The sequence below is a fragment of the Psammomys obesus genome, unplaced genomic scaffold (genome assembly GCF_907164565.1).
Source record: "Psammomys obesus unplaced genomic scaffold, mPsaObe1.curated_primary_1811, whole genome shotgun sequence".
NCBI classification, from domain to species: Eukaryota; Metazoa; Chordata; class Mammalia; order Rodentia; family Muridae; genus Psammomys; species Psammomys obesus.
In genome coordinates, this window is record NW_026585742.1 from 2,816,277 (window position 1) to 2,841,200 (window position 24,924).

Sequence of the window (24,924 nt, forward strand, 5' to 3'; positions counted from 1 at the left end):
AAAGAAAGAAAGAAAGAAAGAAAGAAAGAAAGAAAGAAAGAAAGAAAGAAAGAAAGAAAGAAAGAAAAGAAAGAGAAAGAGAAAGAGAAAGCTGGGATATTTTTTCCCACTAGGACACCAATGCTTTGCAGGACAAATAATGTCTTCCTGAACAAGCAAACTGTACCATATTTGGTTCATTTCATGGACCTAACAACTCACACTGCTAGATAGTCAGATTTCTCCTCCCCAGTTAATTATCACATTGCACATGATACATGCATATGACAGCCACAGGTTCCTTGCCAAGTTGAAAGGAAGAAAGAGGAGAAAAGAGGGGAAGGGAAGGGAAGGGAAGGGAAGGAAAGGGAAGGGAAGGAAGAGAGAAGAGGAGAGGAAGGAAGGGGAGGGAAGTGGATGGAGGGGAGGGGGGAGAAGGACAAGCCTGTATGTGTCACTGTACCCCAGGCCCTAGCATAGGGTAAAATACTCCAATGTGCCTTTTGCAGTTTTCACAGTAGTTGCTCCTTGATGAAGGGTGAAAAATGCAATCTTCCTAGCTCAACTTGGGTGCGTTATGAATGGGGAAAACTCGCAGACCAAAATTCCCTCCACAAAGTGTAAGACAGGAAAGCAGAGTGTATCACCCCAGTAGTGGTGCTTCTCTGACACAAACATTTATGCGTGGTGAGAAATTGGCTACTGCAGAGCTCACAAGCAAACAGAAATACTTTTCAGGAGAAATTCATGTTGGTAGAGAAACTCAATGGTCAAGTCCACTTCCTCTAAATCCCTGCAGACACACATCCCCTAAAACCACACAAAGTATTCTACAGAGCAAACCTCACTCTGCTTAGCATGCCCTTCCTGGGAATCTGCATAAACTGGTTAGGTTCGTGGTATCATTCGAACCTGAACTCAGAGCCATCTTTGTGTACCTCTCATGTAGACACGAGGAACACACAGTGTTAAACTTCTTTTATTTTACCTCTTTAACTATATTTTGTTGCAGGGCTCTGTCCCAGACACAAACCAAAGTAACAAAAAGATATTCTTTTTCCTTTCATGTACTTACCAGCGCTCTCAATTATGAGAGCTAATGCAGGCTACCAGGAGAGTTCAGCACGATTTTTATTTAATACACCAAATGCCCCTGGAGAGCCAGAGATGATAATATGAGAGGCTACTGCATGTTAAGGCAGCATTAGCAACGTCTGGGAGTGAGTCTTACTCCAGGAATGTTTCTCTTTGTCACTGTAGTGCTAGAAAAAGCGGGAGAAGTATCAGCATTTGAACTGGTGCCTGATGGAGGAAAACATTAAACCTTTCTATGACAGAAAGAGAAGATATTTCCAATTTCCTAAGGTTTTCTTGGTTTGAGGGGAAGGGATAAAAGAAAAATGAAAACCCTGCCAATTTGTTTGTTTGTTTTGTTTTTGTGTTTTGTTTTTCCTTACACAGGAAAGCAAAACTATAAAATGGTCTGTCTGCTTAACTATCAGAAGACGGAAGTGAATTTAAAAAATTCTTTTTTTCAATAACAGAGCACTGTAGAGTTCTGGCCCAATCTATCCAATTCACACACAGATACACACATGATCCATATGTACACTCACTCACACACACACACACACACACACACACACACACACACACACTCACACACTCTTTGCAATCAAAGAACTAGTAAATATCTCATCCTAGAGTCTCACTCAACATGCAATCTCTGTGGTTAGATCCTCTCTGCCTTGTCCTTAAGATCTCTCCAGGGCTAACGAGTACACACCACTTCCCCAACTAGCTGATAAAACTGCATAGAAAACGTTAAGTGATGGCACTTGAGGAAGCAGTTACTAGTTAGAGGGGAAATTCAGAAGAGAGAGTGGTGATTACAGCCGACGAGATTCTCAAATGGCACAGTGAGGACGGAGCAGCCGCTGAATAATGCGTGTTTTTTAAAGGTGAGTTATCCCTTACAGCAATTACCCGAATGTGAGAGTTCCGCTCATTCTTCTCAACCTTACACTTGGAGAAAGAACTTCTAATGCAAGACTAAGAGAGCCAATTACTGCAGCGCCGCGCCGAGCCACATCCTAACTCCCTGGACTTGGCAGTTATTTTTTTTTTTTCTTAGAAAATGTTCTTCTAAAAATCTTCACTAACAACTCTGACGTTATACATTTAGACTCTGAAAAGATGAATGAGAACTAAGCAATTATGTACCAATGTAGAGAGGCTCTGAAAAGGGCCTACAGTTACAGTCATAGCTCAGGGAGCTCTGAGGTCTAGTTTCCATTTAGTGTAAAAAGTAACAAGCATAAAAGTGAACAATCACAGGGCAATTTGGGATGTGGTGGGCTTTCCAGCAGCTGATTCATTTGTCTCTGCGTGATAACCTCTAAGGGAGGAACCATCATGACACTGTGTGACACAGAAGCAGGTGAGGAGCACACTGAGCAGCTTTGTGATGCTGGGACCGAGTTTCCCAGTCACCGTGAAGGAGGAAGGCTTTATTTTGGCTCACGGCATCAGAGGCTTCCGTCCATGGTCACTTGGCTCTGTTAACCTGGGCCAGTGGCAGCGCAGTACACAGCACAGTGGGAGCGTCTGATGGAGAAGGACTGCTCACATACAGTGGCTGGGAACAGGACAGGCAAGAAGGAAATTGGGTACCCATAGCCCCTTCAAAGATATATTCTTCATGACCTATTGGATTAGACCTCACATCCTTGAAGACTCCAGTAGTGCCAAAAAGAACCATGGGCTGCAGACCAAACTTAAATACACGAGTCTTCGGCAGACAGTCTAGACCACAGTTGTAGCAAACATCTCACCTACGTCCACCACTTGAAGGGGTGAGATCGGAATCCAAGCACAAACCCTCCCACCCGGAACCATGCTCTTAGTACCACACAGTGGTGCTCCACCTGGAAGGAGCACAAGGGTGCTCTACTCGGAAGGTGGGCTAGAAAGCTGCTTTGGGCAAGCAAGGGCTACAATTTATGAGGCACGACAGCACAACAGAAACATCCCAGCCGTGGAGGTTTTCAAGGAACCCCCCCCCCCCCCCACACACACACACACTCAGAAGGGAGTTTCCTCTTTAAGTCTAAGATAACACTAAAGAAGTTTCTTGGTATACAGTAGGTCTTGGGTTCTAGAAAAGCCATCACAAGTTGAAGAAACTGTAAGTAAAAGAAATGTATTTACTATATATCCTAGCTTAGCAACACAGTCCTCTCATGGCTTCATGGCTGACTGGGAGCCAGGCTCACACCCGTGGCCTAGCAAGTGACAGTGCTTGCCTGTCACTCACTAGCCTGAGAAAAGATTTCCATTCAGAATTTGAAGTCTGGTTTCTATTGAAAGAATGCTGATTTTGTTCCTTCGCCAAATTAAAGATCGTGAAGCCATGTCATGGTAAGTCAGACATCATCTGTACTTACCTTACAGGCTGCCCTGGTGGTAACCAGCCCACTGTGGGAAGGCTTGCCTTGTGCGTGGCACTAGCTAAACATTTTCCTCACATTAAATCTTATTCACAGACCTCAGAGTACTGCTTCTTTGATTCTTGTGTTAAGATGAAGAAGCACCAGCAGAATGGGTTACTGATTTGACCTAAAGCATAGCCTGTCTCTGCCTGTCTTGGCTCTCTGTCTCTGACTCTCTCCGTCTCTCTTGATTTGTGTGTAGTCTTTATCTGTGTAGCATATGTGCATGTGTGTCCAGGGGTAGACCCCTGTGTGCACAGGCAGAAGCCAGAGGAGGACACAGGCTGCCCTGTTCTATCACTCTCCACTCTATTCCCTTGAAACAGGTTCTCGCAGCAAACCTCAAGCTTGACCTTCATTTTTTTTTTTTTTGGCTGGCAGCTAGCAAGGTCTAGTGATACTCCTTTTTCCATCCCACCCACCCACAAGCAGTGCTGGGTCAGAGGAGTCTTTTACATAGTTCCTGGCCATTACCAGCTTTTTACATAGTTCCTGGGATCTAGGAAAGCAGGGCCTCATGCTCGTACAAGAGGCTGTTATCTTTAGAGCCATCTTTCCAGTTCCCTAAATCACAGTTTCTAAACTGTGGATCCACAATTCTCTTTCAGACAGTGTATGAACTCACAGTGATACTCAAAGGACATCTTTCCTGTGTCCCAATGTCTGGGCTAATTTAATCCAGAGTTCTAAATAGACCTAGAAAATGAATGAACTCATATGACTCATGAACTCATAAGACAGCTTGCTTACGTGTGTGTGTGTGTGTGTGTGTGTGTGTGTGTGTGTGTGTGTGTGTGTTTAACAATAATAGCCTCAGGGCTGGGGAGATAGCTCAGAGAGTAAAAGGCTATTGTCACACAAGAGTGAGCAGCCGAGTCCACATCCCCAGGGCACACATAAGGCAGGAGCAATAACACCGTCTTCAATGCGCCAAGAGTGAAATGGAAAGCAGAGACAGGAAGATCCCTAGACACTCGTGTGCCAGCTGGCCTGGTGGGTGCATTGAACAACTCCCAAGAAAGCCTGTCTTATACAACACAGCAGGCAGCCTTATGATGCCACCCGTGGACACAAAGGACGGGCACATAGGCACACACGGGCAGACAGCTCGCATCCAGCTGCTGGGTGGCACAGCCTCTGCCGGTTGATACCACGTTATGATGAGCTGCAGGCGTCTGGGTTTCCCACTTTCACGAGGGGAGAGATCTGTTCTCTTATTCATTTAAGAAATTATTTTTTAAGATACATTTACTTAACCTAATAGATCAAAAATATTTCAACATGTAATAAAATTTATGCTATATTAAAATTTTTATGTTAAGCATTCAAGATTCAGAGTGTGCTTTATAGGCAATCTGAGATCATAGCGCCTATGAATGCTGAGGGTCTTCATGTCAGCAGTAGCTCCCATTAGTACACGTTCATAAAGATATTATGCCTGGGCCACACAGCCCTAGTGGGGGTGTCTTGGAAGAGCCGTGGTTACTGCTTTCTAAGTTTCTTTTCTTGGGCTGGACAGATTGGCTACCAAGGGGCTGGTCTAGACCCAGGATGAACAGGATCCCATGAGGAAGTCTTTCACTTAAGCCTCTGCTCCCTCTCGGCTGGCTCCTGCGGACTTCTGCGTGCCCTGTACTGCACTCTCTCTAGCCTTCTCCTGGAGGCTGAAGGGAGACGGAGAAGGCTGGGGGGAGGGGGAATGTCTAACAGGTTTTTAAGAGTCTTTTCAGTGTTCGCTTAATATTCTTTAACTCCCACTTAGTTCACAGTGACGGTAATTCCTGATCCTTTCTGAAAACGCACTTTCCGTGTCCCCTCCCGCTTCTAAGTCAGTCCCTGGCTTTTGAAGCTGCTCCTGTAATTATAGTCATTCGTTGCCTAACAACAGGGACACATTCTGATAATAGTTCTTAGGCGACTTCATCACTATCAAAGAGCGTGTCGTGTACTTATGTAAACTAAGGTGGCTACAGCATTTCCAGGCAATCTAATCTTATAAGACCCTGGTCAGACAGGCTATCTCCCAATCAAAATGTCAGGGTCCAGCGCATGACTCACTTTTATTACTCTTTTTTTCTTCTACTCTTTTAATCACTTCTCTCCTCCTGTTTTATTTATTTTATTTTTTAAAATCAGGCCTTCTGTTTTGAAAGAGTTGTAGAGCCACATGAAGATTATAATAAGAACCACAGAAAGAGTCCGTATACTCTCTACCCAGTTTCCTGTAATGGTGAATGCAATGTAAAACAACGATATAGCCAGGGCGCTGACTATGTATGTAAACATGGTATCCCCCTGCCCACTACGATCACCTTCCGGCCCTTCAGTGGCCGTCGTCCCTCCTTCTCCCCGACTCTTTTCTAATACTCGGCTAGCGCTAAACCGTACTTGCAAAATTTGGTTTTTCCAAGGATGCAAAACAAATGGTATGTAATCTTTGATGTCCCATCCCTCTGCCTAATCCTAGTTCTTGAACATTTAACCAACTATTTACAGTGTCAAGTCCAAGGAGAGCTTTAGTGCTGGTGCTGCCCCCCCCCCCCATGGGTTGTGTTTTGCAGCCGCCTAAGAATCATTCCTTGGCCTGGTTCTAGATCCCAAAGACTTTCTCTTATGTTGTCTTCTAAGTTTTGAGGTTTAGTGTTTTATATTTTAATTTAAAATATTCTTCTTAATGTTTATATTAGGGAGAAAGCATAGTTTGAGATTTTTTTATTTTTTATTTTTTGTCAATTGATCCAGGGCCATTTGTTGAAAGGCCTTGTCTCTCTTGTGAAGGAAACTGTATTCTGGTCAAAGTCAGTTGGGTCTATTGTGAGCTTCTTTATTCTGTTCCATTGATTTATGTATCTACTTCTTTATGAATACCCATACTATAGCTACATGCTAAGTCTTGAAATGGAGTAGACCAATTCTTCCAATTCTATTATAGTTCTTTAACACTGTTGTAGCTACTCCAGTTACTTTGTTTGCAAATAACTTTTAACATAATCTTGCCTATATCTAAAAATAAAATTTTAAAAGGAAAAATATTGAATTTATATGTAATTTTGGACTTAATTGCAATCTTTACTTTGCTAAATCCTTATAGGCATCAGCATGACATACTCCTGCATTTAGTTTTGTTTTCTTTCTTTTTCTTTCATCTGCATTGTATAGTTTTGGTATGCAAGTTTTATAAGCAATTTATTAGAATCATCTGAATGTTTCATATATGGTAGTAATGTAAATTAAACTATATTTTTAATTTCACTGTCCACAGTCATTGCTGCCACACAGAATCACAGCGATTCTTTTAATCTTGTATTCTACAACCCAACTGAGCTCACTCACTAACTTAGGGATTTGGTTTTGTGTCTCCTGTTTTCTTTGCAGATCATTTAAATTTTCCTGTGTAGAAAATCATGTTATTGGCAAATACTAATGTTTCCCCTTCTTTCTTTTTTCCATTTTTCTGCCTTTTATCCTCTTTTGTTTCCTAACAGCTTTGATTAGGACTCCCTGTCTGACGCTGAGTAGCAGAAAATACAGATCTCCTGTGGTATTTCACTTCGTTTATTTTTACCCAAAACATCTTTATTCTTTAGTCTTCAAAAAAGTCAAAGTCTTCATTTTCCAAAATAACCGTGATTAGCTTAGAAAAATGTGCATAACCCTTCAAAGCATATCCCTTTAACAGAAATTAGTGTTTCAAAAGCTTACACATTAGAGACGTAAGCAGAGTCAGAACCTACCATAAGAAATCCACTCAATGCTTTAGGCCCTTCTCCTCCAGGAACTAGCTTGGTTGTTTTACTTCCATCCAGTAAAATCTGACACCATTTAGCAATCCTTCTGCCCTGCAGTATAATTCCAAACTCTACCTTTCAGCACCATAGTGACAAGGTCATCAAATCCCAGAAGTGTTTCAATAGTGTCTTCATCACTCTTTATCACAGTGTGAATTCTCAATCCTATACAAGTGTCCATAGGCTCTAAAGGCAGGGTCTGTAATCCATAGTGGCTATATTAGCCTCTATGGACATGTCAGGAGTCCTTGTGACACTTGTCAATATTTTGGGAGAAATATGTTGCTTCTTGGTCATTAAGTGTAATATTAGCTACGGGTTTTGTTTGTTTATGTGTGTGCACATGTGAACTGGGTTTGAGTCATGGTACTGGTATGGGAGTCAGAGGATAGCTGGTGGGAGTCAGTTCTCTCCTTTCATGAGGGTAGAGGTCAGGCTCAGCAGCATGTGGCACACATTCACAGACGAGTGGCCAGTTTGTACACATGCTGTTTATCAAGTTGAGCAAGTGCCCTGGAATTTAGTTGCTTCTGAGAGTTCTTTTCAAAAACCAGCGTTGAATTGTGCTAAGTGCTTCTTCCTTAGTGATGGTGTTTTTGTTATCTTTAATCTGTTAATGTGATAAATTATATTGATTAACTTTTTAATGATTAACCAGAATTTATCTTGGTTTACTTAATAGTGAACCAGGCTTGAAACTCTGAAGCAGACTTAGTTTTATCATGATGTATATTTCTCCTTTTTTTCCTACATTTTGTTTGCTAAAATTTTGTTAAGAAATTTTGTTTCCATGTTCATCAGAGTTGTGGCAATGTAGTTTTTGCACTGTTTTTGTTTTCTGAGCACTCTTAGTATATGTTTATAAAATTAACTAGAAAGAAATAGTATAAAATTGAATTTCTCATTGAAACTATATAGCCCTAAATATTCATGTTTGTATACTTTTTAAAAGATAAATTCAATTTCCTTAATTGATAGAATATATTTATATTATCTATTTCCTATAGAACAACTGTAGAAATTTACAGTTTTTTTTTAAATTGTGTTTATTTCATCTAAATTGTCAAACGCTGGGTAAGTACATTGCTCTGTCATCATCCTGATGTCTGTTGTATCTGTAGTGATGGCCCCTGATTTATGTCTTGTATTTAATTTTCTCTGGAGGTTTGTCAGCTTTATTGATTTTAAGAGAGAATCAGCTATTCCTGCTTTATTTATATTAAAGTTTTTACAGCGTAACCTTTTACTATTGTGTTTTCAGTCTACCTCCAATTGTTTCAAGTGAACTGTTCTTACAGACTGATAATAGCTTAGCTAATTCCCATACTTAAATGACTTATTTTAGAACATTTATCTATAATGCAATTACTATATTTTAAGATATATTATTTTTGTTTTTTGTTTTTTGCTTTTGGTATTTGTCCTTCATATTTTCCATACTTTGAGCTATTTGAACATTTGAGTAATTTATTTGATCTCTCTAAAATGGTTTTAGAGCATCACTTTGCACAGTTTTAGTATTTGTGTTAAATACCACATTATATATTCATAAAATGAACAGATTGTTGGTATCTTCATTTTCCCAGGTGAATAAGAATTAAAATCTCTCTTTCCATCCTTACCTCTTAACTTCTTCTATACACATTTGCTTCACATCCTTCTCAGAGTATTCAACCATTGAATACCATTTAGAACTTTCACACAATCATTTTGCCTTTTCTTTCCTGTGTTCCAGGATTTCATTTTAACTGTTCTCATTGTTTAGAAAGATCTACTGGCAGCAGATTCTCTTGGTTTTCTTTCCTCTAAGAAAAGAAGCCTTTAACTTCTCTATTCATTGCTGAAGGACATTTTCACTGGTTATAGGATTATAGGTTGACTGTTGACTGATATTTTCATTCAGTCCTTGAAAGCTTTAAATTCCATAGTGTCAGTAGAAACTCAGGACGAAAATCATATAAAAGACTGCACCCTCTTGAATTGAACTGTCACCAGGATACTCTGGTCCTAGCAGGAGGAACAGCCATATGAAAAATAATTACAGTAGAATATGACAGTGAGAAATGTACTTACTTTGACTAATGGTCAGAGAAAGGGATAAGATGAAGCATTTGGGAAAGAGTCAGACCTGACATATGGGTTGCTGAGGATCAGACACCTGCAGAAGCAGGTGGAGATGATATGGAAAGATGGTAAGGCAGGGTGCTGAACCTCATCTCCACTCAGGCTTGGAGCTTTATTCTGTGCATATCAGGAAGCTGCTACATTTAAAGCACTGATAAGTACAGTCACGCTCTTTTGAAGCAGCTTTCAATGAATTATCAGCATTTTCTTTAGTCTGATATAGACGAAAATCTAGTTTGTGACTTGTTAGCATGTGTTAATGGCCAAAAAGAGCAAAACAAAACTCTCTTCTTCTGCATTCCAATTTGCATGCCCTCTACCCTGTCTGCTGGGTGACTTCAGTGTCTCTGTGGTCAAGGAAAGGAATATCACACTGTGACCTGAATAAGGTGACAGGCAGCAGGAGAAGGGAAAGCTGCAGCTTTGTCACACCATCAACATTTCCTAACATGTGTTTTACATTATTTACTGAGTGAAAATTTACCAACACCATTGACTACAATGGAAATAGATGTATGTATACTTTGTCAAATTTGCATTCTGCTCTGCAGAAATACTCAATAGCCAGAGACTTTCGGATTGTTGCTAGTTTTGTGTTGCTCCACTGCCAGATTTTCATGCACCTAGGGCTCCTCAGTGAGGAAAACAGAACTCATTCTAGGTGCTGAGGAGTTTATGACTATAAACAACACACAGAGAAGAAGAGAAGAAAAATGAAAATTCTCATGAAAGGAAACAACAATGCTTAACTACTTTCTTGCTTTTTAGTCCAACTGTTTAAGAGAAGTGGCCTTGGAAATATGGAAGAGATCTGGGGGGGGGGTAGGAAGATGGCATAGTCATTAAAGTGCAGGCTGCACAGTATGAGACCTGAGCTCAGATCCCTAGCACCTATGTAAAAAGTTGTCATGGTGGCCCATGCCTGTAGTCATAAGGATGTGGAGGCAGAGACAGGAAGATCCCCAGAGCTTATTTACTGCCAGTCTTATCTCCAAATTTAAGAGAGACCCTGCCTCAAAAATTAAGGTGGAGGACAATAGAGGAAGATGCCCTACATGAACCTCTGGCTTCCAAAAGCACATGCATGCACAAGTGCACACACACACACACACACACACACACACACAAATTAAATTAAATTAAAAATGTGACAAGATTCCCTTTGGGGACTGATTTAACCCACATCTTGGAGTAAGGTTCTTCTATTTAATTTATTTATTCACGTAGTTATGTATGTTTATTTTAAATTTACTTCTATTATTTTTAAATGGTGTATTTGTGCATGTGCATACCCTCAGACACCAGAAGCATTGGATGTTCCTGGAGCTGGAGCTACAGGTGGTTGTCAGACACCATAGTTGATGCTGGGAATGGAAAGCAGGCCCTCTGTACAACCACCAAGGACTTTTTACCAATGAGCCATTTCTGGAGCCCTGGGTTTTCAGTTCATAACTGTGAAACTATTTAACAGAATAAGAAATCTGAAAACTGCCAATCAAAGACAAAGATGTCAACGGCTACATCATATGAGCAGACAGGAAAAGGAGCCCAAACCAGTTCCTTGAAAGATACAGGACCATGCTCCTTTTCCAATATTTTCTCTTTTCATTTGCATCTCTTTCCTTTCATGGCATATTGTTGTTTTCAGTTGTGTTTCTTTGACCACTTTGTATAGTGCTATCAAAGGTATGTATAGAGTTGTTAGTGTGTACAGAGCTCTCAGTGTGAACAGTGCTGTCAGTGTGAACAATGCTGTCAGTGTGAACAGAGCTCTTGGTGTGAACAGAGCTGTCAGTGTGTATAGAGCTTTCAGTTTGAACAGTGATGTTAGTGTGAGCAGAGTTGTCAGTATGAACAGAGCTGTCAGTGTGAACAGTGATGTCAGTGTGTACAGAGTGAAAGAGCCAGCTCCTCAGAGGTGTGAAAGATTCCCCACTGTGTGTTTCTTCTGGAAACCCTCCCTAGTCACATCAAAGATGGACTAAGATGTTTTTCCTCCTGTTAGTGTTTGATTTTCAGAGGCAGGTGTGTCACAGAGGACAACACTTAACTTGGAAATGTGCTTTTCTGAGACAGGTTAAGAGCGGCTGCATTTATGGTTAAGGACACACCCCTTCATTTCAAATACAGACTATTTCTACCTGCTTTTCTGTGACACTGTTTCCTGTACTGCCTCGCTGTCTCCTGTGCTAATGCAGCACATTATATGCAAATTATGTTCTAAAAGGCAGCCGACCTCACAGAGAAAAGCAGAAACTCTATTAGAAATTATGTGGACTTTATACTTGGAATGACTTTACAGAGAACAGCAAATCCAGTGTAAGCAAGATACAATGTCTTATGCTGTCATTTAGATATGAAGCATCCCCAGTGGGCCTATGCTTTGAACTTGTGTCCCAGACAGTGGTACTAGGGCTTAGCTTGATGAAATGAATCATTAAGGACAAGGCTTCGAAGGCTTCAGGAAAATCCTTGGCTTGGGCACATCTTTCTCAGCATCTTGACCTGGAGTGACATGAAAAGCCCCACTACACATACCCACCATTATGAACTCAGTCCCACCTTTTATACCAAAATGAACCCAAACTCCTCTGAACCATTCATTCAGCAGCATCTTCCCTCTTTGAGGTTGTTTGTGCTAGGGATTTTGTCCACAGCAATAACAAATAAGTAAATAAAATATGATACAGCATAGGTAGAATTAAACTGCATGGACTAATGTCAGCCCTCTGTATGTATCATATTTGATAACAGAAAAACAAAAGTCACTAGAGGGTTGGAGAGATGCCTGAGTGGTTAAAAAACACTTATCACGTATCCCAAGTTCAGTCCTTAGCATGCACTTCAGGCAGCTCAGAACTGCCCATGATTCGGTCTCCAGGTGATCTGACACCCTCTTCTAACATGTGCGAGAACCTGCACATAAGCCACACACGGATGCACACGTAAATGTATGAAATCTAGGGTTGGAGGGATGGGTCGGTAGTTACAGGCACCTGCTGCTCCACCAGGGTCCCAGGTTCAGCTTTCAGCAACGCACAGTTGCTCACAACTATGAGCAAACCCCGTTTCTTGGGACCCAGTGCTCTCTCTGGCCTCTTCGGGCAGCAGCCGTGGACATGGTGTACACACACACACACACACACATGCACACACACACACACACACACACACACACACAAACACCCAGACACGTAGAATAAAAATAAGCAAAACTAGTTTTAACAATAAAAAGTCATTACAACAGGATTTTTATCCTCCCTTTTTTATTCTACCAATCTTTATTTGACTTTCTTCTGTTGGTCCAATGCTTTATCTATAGAAGAAAAAGTGCAATCCTTCATTCCATTTTACTATGTGGAAGCTGAAATCATTATAGATCCAGCATATTTCAAGTAATTAACTGTGCTATTGTAAGTTATCCTTTAGAAGAAATAAAATTTAAAGCGTGGCAGTAAAGGAACAGCTGTCAATCTGCAGAAGGCATTCCTACTGAGAAGCAAGTGCGCACACTGTATATTTACATAATTTATTAGAACAATTAGAACACATCCTTGTTGCCTTTTAATTAGATTATTCCTTGTTCTGGTAATTATACTAGACAAGGGAGAAAAATAGTTTCAGGATTCTGAAATCATCTGTAGACCGTGGGAAGGAGTGATCGATAATGCTAATCTACCGGAACGCTTACATTCTTAGCAGAACTTTTTATCTTCAGTGTTCCTTCCTCTAACCAGCATTACTTCTCAATGCCTTCCTCATCTTGCCTAAAGATTGAAAGTAAATACACTGGACAAGTAACAGATATTTATTCCACCCTCAGCAGCCTCCTAAGGCTGGGCCACCTCCTGCCTCCAGGGGCTCAGACACTGCTTCCCTTCCTTGAAAAACGCCGACAGGTAAAATCCAACGAAGGGCTTAGGATCCCAGGCACATCCAAGAGTCTGAACTGATAAAGGAACTCTCATCTGCAAGAATCATAAACCATCCCGCCTTGAAAATAAATTCAAATTGCTGTTATATTTTCATAAGTGATAAATCCACTAAATAACATAAAGAAGAACGACTATCACCCCATACATACAGAGCTGATTTGTAGAAATTGATCAGCAGGCTGACAGAGAAGACAGGTGAGTTCAATTTCTCTCTTGGTTTATGCGCAGTGGAGCACAGGGTAATGCCTGAAGTGCTCTCCTGTGTCCTGTGCAATGGTCACTGGCCAGGGAGAGCACGTCCCAGAACTTGCAGGACTCAAATCTGAGTGTCAGGAATGGGTATCATCTGTCCTCCGGCGCAACCTGTCAGTTGGTTGAATAGTGTTGGAAGACACAGAATTGACCCCACTGAATCCAGGGTTCTTTGTAATACTAGGAAACACAGATACCCACCCCCCAGCCCAGATTACAGGAATCTTGGTCTGGCTCAGTCAATAAAGTCCTAATGAGACCATGTCTAGACAGTATTGATCTCTTACCAGAAAAAAAAAAAAAAATCAGACTGTGACTCCGTTTCTTGCTTACTCCAAATGACATCCAAGTCGCGATATTTCATTTACACATTGCCTCCCTAACCACAGTTGTCTCGTTAGTGACACAGCTAAGACACAATGGCTTCTTTTCCAGGTATATAGGACATGAGAATGTTTAATTTGCTAGTCGACCAGCATCTAAGAAGGTTACTTAATTATGCTAGAGAAGTTAGAAGAGCCTTCAATATATTTTTAATTTCTTTGCTAGTCAAACGGAATAGGCTTTGAACACACCAGAAGTACGCAAAATTTGAAGGAGAAACAATGCAAGTTTATACAGGTAAAATATCCGAAGGAGACAGCATTAGCTTACTCCATCCAAAGGCTTTCCAGAAAAACCTTTGGGGCACCTCTCCCAACTGTTGTTTGGAAGAATGGTTCTCGACAGAAGCATCTCTTTACATTTTCAGGTATGCCAACCAAAAGCTAAGGGTCCCCACTTTCTCATCTTCAGACTAGTCAAACACACCAGGTAGAGTACTAGCCTAGAGGCACCAACATCTTGCATTTGGTTGCATTGTAGGGAAGCATTCCTGTAGGGGATGCTGTATAGTGCACGGGAATATGTAGGCTTCCTATAGCTTGCTGAGCACTCTGTGTGCCTGCAGAGAGTCAGCAAGGGAATGCTGCTGTAGTTGCTGCAGGAGTGGGACACAGACAATAGGCAGGTGAGATAGAACTGAGTATCATAAGCAGAAGTGGAAAGCAGAATTCCATCTTTCTCTGGGGCTGCAATGTGCTCAAGGCCATGACATGCAGGTGGCTCCCGACCATGGAAAGCTCTCAAGGCAGGTTTTGTCCACGTGGGGAAAAAAAAATACCACATTGTCAGGTTGCAACACCAATGTGCAAACTGATCGTGCAGAAGAATCCCCACACAAAAGAACCCAGGGAGACCGTCACCACTCTCACTAGTTTCACATACAGACCACCTAGGACAGAGTGATCAGTTGTGCACGTGCCATCTAAATGTTTTATTCGTCTCGGAAGGATACCACCTTCGGCAGAAAACAGGAGAAAGTTCCATTAGCTCATAAAGTCTCAGACTGGTCTTTGAACTGTTTGAGCTTTACTGCCCAAACTGAACTTGAGAGGGTTAGTGGTAGGGGTTGTTGCACAACTAGAACCATGTTTATTGCTAGCCTAGGCTACTTCTCCCAAATCCACTGTATGCAGCTTGTTGTGAGCTCAGTAAAACCCTGCACCACTCTTAAATGAATTGAAGAAAAGTCTATCTCAACAATTTTCTCTTCTCAGTATATCACAGTGTGATGTAAGAAGCAAGAGAGAATGATATCATACTCTACTCTTCTCAGACAAGGTAACAGTAGGAAGGTCTGGCTAGAACATGTGCTTGTGGCACATTTCCAGGGACATGGGTAATGTTCTGGTCTCCTGATCCTGACCCACGGGGGAAGACACGCTTAATATGTTACACCTACTTACCAGTGGAGAAGGAGTGCAGACAGCAGAGCTTGAAAATGGACAAAAAAGAGACAAAACAACAACATTTTAAATGAGGCATGAATAGTTGTGGACTTGGGATAATCCTGTGGGAACTTTACTTTCTCTAGTGAAATGCAGATTCTTGCAAAGGCATTGACAACAGGAAGGCTTGCATAGTGTCCTTTGCCAGGGCCTTATTCAAACATTCTGATGTGGCCAAATGCTAAATCAGTTAAGCTTAGGAAAAACAGTTCACTATTGATTAGATAATCAACTTAAAATATGCATGAACTTAGCACACAGATAACGAGTGAGTTCTAGAAATAAGAAATAAAATCAGGTATCTCAACAAAAAGGGATGAAGATATTTTGCACTATCTTAGGGCATTGATTTACTTAGATTTTGGATAAAATTATTGACACTGGGATAGAAAAAAAAACCCTCTGCATAAACACAGTACAGGTTATTTTTGTTGTTTTTTTTTTTTGTTGTTGTTTTCTGCCTCCAGGTTAGAAGAATGCAAAGAGGAAAGCTGGTTCTTAAGATTCCTCAGGGTGTGATTTTACATATTATTTACCTTTAAAATGTCTGAAAATGCCATGTGATCATTCCTCCCAAAGGCTAATCAACACGCTTCTCTTAGTATAAGGCCAGCTGTGTCTTGATGCCAGAGTGAAGACACAGAACTAACTAGTAGCCCCTCTCATCACTTATAAAATTATAATCCAGGCTTTTATTCTCAAATATGGCCATTCATATCTGTAATGTTTTCCCAAACTTTGTTGAAATCATTCTCAGTCTTCTAAAATCAAGACAAGTACTAGAAAATGTTTTACCTGGTTAACTCTGATGAAAATGCAGGGTTTTCCCCGTTTCTCTCAATTCTTCTATGAATTCATCCTGGTCTTCATTATTGCTGCATAGCTTCTGAACTATATATATATATAATATCCCCTGAAACTTCCTGACAGTTTCCCTGAGGGTGTGTGTGTGTTCACTGCATTAAAATCTTGTGGTCTGCTAGATGTTTTCCTGATATTCTAATTTGTTCTAAATTAATAAATCCCATCATTTTTGGTTTCCACTGTTCCTATTTATCAAATTCACTGTGGATATAAAATTTACTTTCAAAGGAAGCCATAATTCTTTATTTCCAGCTTAGTATTAACAATGAATTTTAATAAGCATTATATTTTTAAGTATAGTAAAGACAAGTTTTGTTAAAATATTACTGTTCAAGGCCTTTCATTTCCTGGCAAAATAAATTAATGTTATATAACTTTCCCCTTTATCTCAGTTTCTAAGAGAAATAGCATTGTTTTTAAACTATGTTTGTAGAAACAAAAGCACAACAGGAAAAATGAAGGGAGAATAAGTGGGGCACATAAGGCTAAATGAAGAACAAATAAGTGCTAAATTTGAGGGGGAGAGGGGAGAAGAGGGAAGAGGGGAGAGGGAAGAGGGGAGGAGAGGAGAGAGGAAGGGAGTAAAGGATAGAGGGAGAAAGTAAAGAAGGCAGGAGGAGCAAGGAAAAGAGAGGGTAGAGAAGGTAAAGGATGTGCGAAAGAGAAAGAGAATGAGAGAGAGAGAGAGAGAGAGAGAGAGAGAGAGAGAGAGAATATAAGAATACGAGTAATGTGAATGGCAACCTGGCTCCTGAACAATGTAGAATGAGGGTCACAGGAAAGAATATTAAGAAAAGCTACAGAATTTTCAAGATTTTTGGAGTCATGAGTAAACTAAAAATTAAAACAAAATTCATATGCTGTATTCTTCTTAAGACTGAATTAACCATCTAAGCCCCAGGATTTACGTATGCTATGCAAATATTTTCCAAAGCTGCTATTTATTTGTTGAAATCTACCCGTCAGTTTCTATTACATGTTTCAAAATGCAAAACACAAGTCTGACCGTTTCATACATTTTCAAAAATTCTCAACCTGCTAGAAATGAAATTCCACCAATGAATTCACAGGCTGATGTCGAGGCCAACTTCGCAGACTCCTAGAATATTTTTAAAAAATTATTTGAAAACATGGAAATGGAAGTGTCTGTCAATGTCAAATATCAAGAAGACACATTAGGAATGAATGACTGCTACAGAGTGAAACAGTTTTAAACTACTTGCCATGTATCTGCAGTTGAGAGAGAAAAAAAATAAAGAGAAGAATTTTAGCTTGTATGATCTTTTGCGTAAGATTGTTCATGGAGTCATAAACATTTTTGGCTTTGTTGTTTCACTATCTAGGTCACCCAGAAAAGTGGACTTTGGGGTGATCTGGATACAGGATTCTATGTCTTTGCTGAGTTACAGCATTTAAAAAACGAACATGGTATACATGCACTATTCTTTTTGGGGGGGGGGTAGAGAGTTTAAGAAAGGGTTTCTCGGGGTAGCTTTGGCTATCCTGGACTTGCTTTGTAAACCAAGCTGCCCTCGCACTCACAGAGATCTGCCTGCCTCTGCCTGGCCGAGTGCTGGAATCATAGCTGTACACCACTGCATCCAGCTGCATGTATATTTTTATGGAAATACACAACAGAATCTGCAACTGGTGTTGAAATATTATCATTTCCACTCAATAGTAGATATTTATACACTAACATCACTAATAAAAATGTGCCATATAGGAAGAAGAAATGTGAAAGATAAAACAAACTGGGAATTTAGGAATATATATGTGTACACATACTTATATATGTCTGTATGCATCATGTTTTATATGGCATATAAAACATATATCATTTGAACACAGAGGCATTCCTGTGAGCTAAGCAACCAAGACACGTCATATCCTAGAGAAGAGGATTTAAATGTAAAGCCAGAGCCTAGGACAAAGGGGCCGCGGAATCAAATATGCCACTGAAGAGCTCTAAAACACCTGCAGGGTGCATGTTCTAGCGCTTTGTGTATTCAAGCTGACAGTAAATATTTGCGAACAGACAACTCAGCAAGGCTAAGGATGAAAAGAAAGAAAAGCACCCATGCAAACACATACTTATTCAAACTACTGTTACTTTAAGGAAACCAGATCTCCATCACTGAATCTTTCCGGGTAGGTAAAGAAAGGCAAAGCAATAGGCTTCCACGTGTTTTATATTACTATTTTCTTTAAGATGTAAGAGTGTAAGTGTGTTTGTGTGCATACTTGCTCATGGGTCCATGCGCAAACATATATGTGAGCACGTGGTATGTGAATGAAATGGGCTTTATTGTGACATTCATATGTATGTACATAACATACTTTGGTTATATTGACACCTCATTATCTTCTCTTTTTAAATTTTTTATTATCCTCTCTATCTCTTCTTTTCTTTCTATATTATATTACTGTTTCAATACTAACATACATAACTTTAACATATTTATTAATGAATATATTAATTGCTAAGGTTAAATAAAACATTATGTGCAAACATTATTCACAGGATCTGACCCAGAACAGATCTGAAGAACATTGTGAGACTTTAGCCTGAGCAGTGTTCATGAGAGCCACATTCACCTGATCTTTGGAGAAAAACCTGCTTCTTTTTTCAAGCTTGCTTTGCCAGGTTCAGCTCCCTAGGTTAGCTCTCTCTCTCGATGCTTTAGGCGTCAGAGATGTGCTGGCTAGTTTTATGTTGTTGTGGCATAAGCTGAAGTCCTTTGGAAATGCTCCCACCTGACTGGTGTGGGGGCAAGCCTGTAGGGCGTTTTCTTGCTTGTTTGATCGATGCAGGAGGGCCCAGATCCCTGTGGGTGGTGACACTCCTGGACTGGTGGTCCTGGCTAAGCAGGCTATGTGGAACAAGCCAGTGAGCAGCCATCCTCCACAGCCATTCCTGCAGTTCTCACCTCCAGGTTTCCGCCTCATGTTCTTGCCTTCACTTCTGTTCGTGATGGACTGTGATCAGAGCATGTCAGGTGATTTTAGTCATAGTGTTTTATCACAGCCATAGAACGCCTATGACAGAGGAGGTCACACTCTGGCGTTGAGGTCAATGTGCTTCAGATGAACGCACTGTGCTTAGCTGGGATGCATCTCAGAAGACCTGCCAGCCAATGCCAGAGGCGCAGCACAGGGGTCCCAAATCACAGAGCATCAGAAGATGCTCTTATCTATCAAAACGTGAAATGGGAAGTTAACCCGGTTGGTAAAGTGTTAGGCTGACAAGCATGAGGCTCCATGTAAATCCCTGGAACACACATAAAAAAATCCAAGTGTGGCAGCCTGCCTATAATCCCCAAACTGTGGTGTGGGGGATGGGCAGAGGCAGGAAGATTCCTGGGAATCACTGGCCAACTCACCAGTTTCAGGGCAGAGGGAGGTCCTGTGAAAAAGAGAGAGAGAGAGAAAGGAGGGAAGGAAAGAGAAAAGGGAGGAAGAAAGGAAGGAGGGAAGGAGTGAAGGAAGGAAGGAAGGAAGGAAGGAAGGAAGGAAGGAAGGAAGGGGAAGAGAAAGGAAGGAAGGAAGGAAGGAAGGAAGGAAGGAAGGAAGGAAGAGGAGGAGGAAGGAAGGAAGGAGGAGGAGGAGGAAGGAAGGAAGGAAGGAAGGAAGGAAGGAAGGAAGGAAGGAAGGAAGGAAAAGACAGAGGGAGGGAGGGAGAGAGGGAGGGAGAAAAGAATGAAGGAAGAAAGAAGTGAAGGGAAAGAAAAGATGGATAATGTCTGAGGAGTATCATTGGAGGCTGTCCTCTGATTTCCACGTTCATGCACACACACACTTGCACCCCAACACACAAACACAAAAATAAAACATAAAACCCCTAGTGATTTCACTAATATCATGGAGCAACAAAAGCCAAACTTACCTCTGCAATACATGCTTGTGAGATCTTTCACTGCCTCCTACAGCGGAAACCACAGAAATCTAGAAACAAGTACATTCTCCTCTCTTTTTCTTCCCCCACGTTCTTTCCTTGTAATTTTTAACTACGGTCAATGAAAATCAAAAAGGGAAGGCAAACGGACTTGCCTCTGAGCCAACATTTTTAGACAACACTCATTGTTGGGTCTTCATTAGGACTTCCTCCAGGATACTCCATGATGGGACCATGTTCCACTAAATGAAACAGATAGTGCAATTTTACCCTCAGCAGATGAAGAACGAACATTTTTCTTCTCGATTTCTGTGTAATGCGGCTCAGATGCTTTCTGCTTTCTTTCCCTTGTGTGCACTCCCTGCTTGCAGCTGTCTGCCATGGCCACCAGTACGTAAATTCATAGTTAGTCTGTGGCTGTGGGGTGCCGTAGCTCAGCTGGAAGCTGGTACAGATGTCCTTGTCTCGGGTGCTAAGGCATTATCTACTTTCATTTCTTTTTCTGAACGTCATTCACAAGAAGCTTTATCTTTCTCTCCTTTCCCCAGGTGGCATCAACTCTGTTATTTGTCCTGTTTGTTTTTACGTTCTTCCAGGAATAAAGGGCAACAACTCTGCCCTTCTAGAAGCAAACATCCAAATTTAGGGACTTAAGAACTCTACTATAAAACTGCCTTTTCTAAGATAATTTTAGCAAATTATCTGTAAGGAACTTTTCCCACTTTTGGAAGGCCATAGCCTCAGGTCTCAGCTATAACTTTTATCATGTATCATAATAATGACTACAGTTATAGTACTTTCCTTCAGCCCAACTGTAATACTTCAAAGATTCCTACTCTTCAACTCCCAAGATTCTAATTCAACCTCTTTAGGAGTAGAGAGGTGCAGGTTTTGAGCCATGCAGACAAAGGTTCAAATCTAGCCTCTGGCACTAAATTAACTGAGTACAACCCTGAGTAAGCCATTAAGCTTGCTGAATTTCAATTTCCTCATCTGACAAAAATAGCAAAATCTACCTAGTGGGAACTCTGTGAAGATGAAATGAGGTAATCTTGGTAAAATATATGCAATGCCAGGTACATGGCAAAGGATCCAAACAAGGTTTCTATTTCTTATTGTTCTGCATTAAAATAAGTGGAAAATTTCACTTACAAAAGCTCAGAAAGGTCACTTTAAAGAGCAGACACTGCAGAGGATGTGTCAGATACATAAAACTCCAGCAGTGGGGCGGCTGAGCAAGACTGAGATCAAGGTCAAGGTCATTGTGATTTATACAATGAGTTCCAGGCCAGCTTGGAATATTTTGTAAGACCGTGTTTTGTTTGTTTGTTTTGTTTTTAAGCAACAATCACAAATTTTTTAAAAACCACAGCACTGACATTAAGTCATTAGATTCACCTCTGAGTCTGTGTTGGTTTGCCTGAGAATGTCCTCCACAGGCTCAGATATTTATTAAATATTTGGTCCATATTGGATGGGACTGTTTTGGTAGGTTTGTGGCATTGCTGGAGGAAACATGTTACTGAGGGCTGGCTTTGAAGTTTCAAAAGTTTTATGTCATTCCAGTGATCTCTCTGTGTCCTATTCACTGTATGCAATGTAAGCTCTCAGCTGTTTCTGCCAGCCATGCTGCCCTGTCATGATGGTGGTGGGTCCTTCCTTATCCCTCTGGAACCAAAAGCCCAAATAAACCTTTCCTTCTATAACCTGCTTTGGTCATGATGTTTTGTCATAGAAACAGAAAAGTAGTACACTACAATACATTATTTTCACACTTGGGAAGTTACTATGCATTTTAATTAAAATTAAAAATTGGCAACAAACATATAAAATTAGGAGTTGCTATCTCTCCACATACAGAAAACTAGATAACTACTTGCATGTTTGAAACAATCACTGACTCTCTAACCTCAGAAAATACATCTCTTTTAAAAATGTATTTACTTCATTTACCCATAAAGACTGAATATTTTTTGCCAGTGGTTTTAAAAATGACTCCTGAAAAGAAAAACTTAGAAATTGTATTGCAAAAATCACAGGCTATAACGGCCACAGTAGACAGACAAGGTTCCAGCGAGCTGGCTCAGCAGGTAAAGGCTCTTGTAGCCAAGTTTCATGAACCTGAGTTCTAGTCTGGGGACCCACATGGTAACAAGAGAAAACCAAGCCCCCAAAAGTCATACTCAGATGTCCGAGTACCATAGCAGGGACATCCATATCTATGACCGCGCACAGAGAATTAATAAAAGAAATCTAATATAAAAGAGCGGCCGAGACGGGGAGAGAGCAAAAGAGAACCAGGCTGAGGAGAGAAGCAAGGTAATGCAGCAAGGATTGCTGTCAGGATGTCTGCCCTCCACACAGCAGCACAGGAGGATCACAGAGCTCATGGCTCTGCAACTTCTCTCCATGGAAACAGATAGAACAATGGGACGCCTCCTAACAGCATACACAGAAGAGGAAAAAACCCTGTCATATCCTTATACAGAACTCTTGCCAAAGGTTAAGCCAGCTATCTAAGTGCCATTCGTTGGTACAATCCACCAGAACAAGTCAGGCGTTTGCTCTGGGAGACAGATACATCCTTATAGGGTACAATGTTAAATCCTTGGGTGGATCCTGATCTCTAAAGAGAGCACTTGAACCCACTCTTGATTCAAACACACCTGCTTTTAAGTGCTATTTCTGCCATTTACTTCTTGGCAAAGTTTCATAGTCATTATGTGTTGAGCTTCCTAATCTCTAAAGTGGATTTAAAAATACGATAACAGGAACACTTCTTTCAATCCACATTTTCTCTCCTCTCTCTCTGTGCATGTATTTCTCCTTTTTTCCTTTTTTGACCCACATCTGTCCAAAACCCAATTCTCAATTTTGTTTGTGAAATTTAACAACCTAGTTGCCCCTCAACTGAAGAACGGGCAAAGAAACTATGGCATATTTACACAATGTAATACTATTCAGCTATTAAATACAAAGAAATCATAAAATTTGAAGGTGAAAGAATAGAGCTAGAAAATATCATCCTGAGTGAAGTAACCAAGAGTCAGGACACACATAATATATACTCACTTATAAGTGGATTTTACCCAGGTAGTACAGGACAAGCATACTACAAAGCACAGGCCCAAAGGAGATAAGTAACAAGGAGGGTCCAAAGGAAAACACATAAATCTCACTCTGAAGGGGAGATAGAATAGACAGAGGTAGTAGCTGGAGAGAGGGAACAAGGTAGGAGAGGGAGTATACAGAGTTAAGATGGTAGAGATCAGACCTGGGGAGAGCAAGGGCAAGAGGACAGAGAAAAGAGAAACTGAGGGTGGGGCTATCTTGGTGACAAGCTGGAGACCTAAGTCAGAGTGGGCTCCTGAGAGGATAGGAAGAGGACTCAAGCAGAGACTCTGAGGAGCAGAGGCCACAGAGACTGGAGAGGACATGTCTATCTAGACTAGTCTCCTAGCAGAGGGAGAGGGGTTTCCTCTTTAGGCTGGGGGAAGTCTGAACTCTAATGTTTGACTGTTGACTGTCTCCTTCTTCTTCCTGCTTTTTCTCCAACAGTAACTTCAATGACCCAAGGTTCTGTTGGATAATCTAGCTTTCTACATATTCCTCCTACCTCTCTTTTCCTTCCCTCTCCTTTTTCTCCTCCCCTTTCTCTTGCTTAAAACTTCCAAAGAGGTCTTAACTGGAAGGAGAATGGGATTTTCCGGAGCCTGTTTCAAGTAGGTCAGTTCTACTGGCTCATAGACAGTTAGTTTTAAAAAAGGACATTCTGCAGCAAGTATCTTGAAACACCAGTACTGTAGCTCAAACGTAGTCCTTCTTCTCCAAAATTCACACTGAAATTTCCAAATGTGATAGTTTTGAACTGTGGTTTGGCATTTAATGAGTTGTAAGTAGTGAAGAGGTCTTAATGGCTTCACATCAGAATGGAGCCCTCACTCAGAGAAGCAGCTGCTACACAGTGAGGCTGCAATTTATGTTTCTCATGACATTTTCATATCCGTGATACAGCTAACCAGGCCCAAGGAAATCCCTTAGAATATTCTTCTCCCTGGTAGAACCGAAACACCAGCTACTACAATGAAAGCTTTCTAATTTCAGAAAAGCCTTTTCTAACTTGTCTGTATCTCTAAAAAGAATTTATTTAACCTATGCATTGCTTTGAAAAGTATTATCCAACAGCATAATGACAAAAAGCACAGCATAAGGGCACAACCTAATGAATGTCCCTACACACTTAGGCCTCCTTTTATACCCCTCCACCCAGACACACAATGGGACACTCCTCTTGGCAATGCTGAGACTCTCCCGTGGGAGGAGGCAGAACTATCCTGTGAGGAGAACAAACCTACAGCCATGACATTCTGCAAAGCATTGCAACTTAGCATTTCTTTCTTGCTTGTTTTTGTCTGCTTAATTACAGGATCAGCATGCTCTATCTCTGTACTACCCTGCCCCCAACCCAAGATTTCCTCTCAAGAAAGCCACAATCCTACTTAAATACAGCTCAGGGGCATCTTAACTTGGGAAGATTATAAATTGGAGCTCAGAGAGTTTCTTGGAAATCATCTCAAGTCTCCACAGAATAAAATATGATGCAGCTTCTCAGCAGGTCCAATAAAAGGCTTTAAGCATTAGTGCAGATAGCCATATCTGTGGGGATCAGATGAAGTCATTGGTTTACTGAAGTGAGTTTACTAAGCATGTATTTTTAATGCAGAACAGAGCATGTCCATACTGGGGTCAAACTCAGCACTAAGATGC

At 40.9% G+C, this 24,924-nt stretch overlaps 1 protein-coding gene and 1 pseudogene across 2 annotated transcripts in view; both read right to left on the reverse strand.

Moving 5' to 3' along the window:
- Positions 1–24,924, reverse strand: part of Fhit (fragile histidine triad diadenosine triphosphatase) — a 1,508,502-nt gene that overhangs the window by 1,106,020 nt on the left and 377,558 nt on the right. The window lies entirely within an intron of this gene.
- On the reverse strand, positions 7,054–7,439 carry LOC129670517 (U6 snRNA-associated Sm-like protein LSm5; annotated as a pseudogene).